Source organism: Mauremys reevesii, linkage group 9 (assembly GCF_016161935.1).
Source record: "Mauremys reevesii isolate NIE-2019 linkage group 9, ASM1616193v1, whole genome shotgun sequence".
Lineage (NCBI taxonomy): Eukaryota > Metazoa > Chordata > Testudines > Geoemydidae > Mauremys > Mauremys reevesii.
The window spans coordinates 92852369-92853773 of NC_052631.1; positions in this window are offsets into that span (position 1 = coordinate 92852369).

A 1405-nucleotide genomic window follows, 5' to 3' on the forward strand; every position below is an offset into this window, starting at 1 on the left:
CATCTAGGTGTCTACCTGTGTGTAGAAAAAGGAAGCTGAAACTGAAGGATCTGCAGGCATGTAGGAAAAGGAAGCTGAAACTGAAGAGCAGTGCTTTAAAGAGTAAGCCCCTCCCAGGGGTGGGATTATGCCAATTAGGGATTTCAATATGAAGGTATATATAGCTCTTGGCCTGAGAGTGAGTAGTCTATGGAGAGAAAAGCTAGAGAGGCTCAGGCTAGGGGTTCTTAACCTGGAGTCTCTAGATCTTTAGTGGTTTGCAAAGTCTTTCTTGGTGGTCTGTGGAATGAACGAATTTATGAACCATGTATTGGGGATGGGAAGTTATCAGGGAAGGGCAAAGAATCTTTTCCTTATGAAGTGGTCTGCAGAATGAAAGAGCTGGACCTTCACTAATCTAGGCTCTTCCTGGGGCTGGCTAAAGCCACTTTCCTTTGGCTATAGCTTCTATTTATGCATTTTTCATGTTTCATTAAGTTGTCTATTTTTCCATTGCTTTTTGTTTAGTCACACTCGATATTCAAACTTAGTAATAAAGCTATATATCACCAGATGTTGCACTATAAAACCCTGCATGCAGTTTAATGACACTCCATGAAGCTGGCAATCTTAATATAAACATGTGATTTGGCTGGTTTTATGTCTGTTCTTCCCACTTGTGTAGAGCCATGTGATAATGCTGCCATTTTAGCCAGCACTGAGGAATGGGACTTTGACGTTGAACAGGAGAATGCTCTGTGTCCATTAGAGTAATGATATTGTCTGGAGAAATAAAGGTTAGAAACTAAGTTTTTCCAGGCAGGGACTGTGGTCAGCTCTGACAGCGTACAGTGCTCAGCACGACAGGGGCCCAGTCCTGACTGGTACCTCAGTGTAGAACCAAGATATAAATATTACTGATTAGATAATAAAATTGCCGGCTTTGTGGCTGTAACCGGGAGTATAAACCAGCTAGCTGAAATCCATATACATTGGCCAGCCCACTGTCCTCCCCTACCACCTGCAGCATATACTTAACCTATCAAGGCAAACCCCATTACATAACATGATTGTTACCCTCGTGTGAGTGGCAGAGTGGGGCTTCAGATGGGGCATGAGTGCATGACACAGGAGCTGTAGGTTCTATTCCCTGCTCTCTTATACACTTCCTGTGTGACTTTGGCCAAGTCCCTTCATTTGCTTGTGTCCTTTTTTAATCTTCTCTCCCTCCCCCAAAAACTCAGGGGTGTCATGAAATTAAACTCATTAAAGATTGTGAGGTGGCCCATTACCATAGAACTTAGATAGGGGTGCCATATAAGTATATAATCTACTTTGATAAAGTCTTGTCTGTTTGATGGCTAGATGGAAGAGCTGTCCATGTACCCACAGTCCTGTCCACTTGCTGGATCAGGAAACAGGTCCT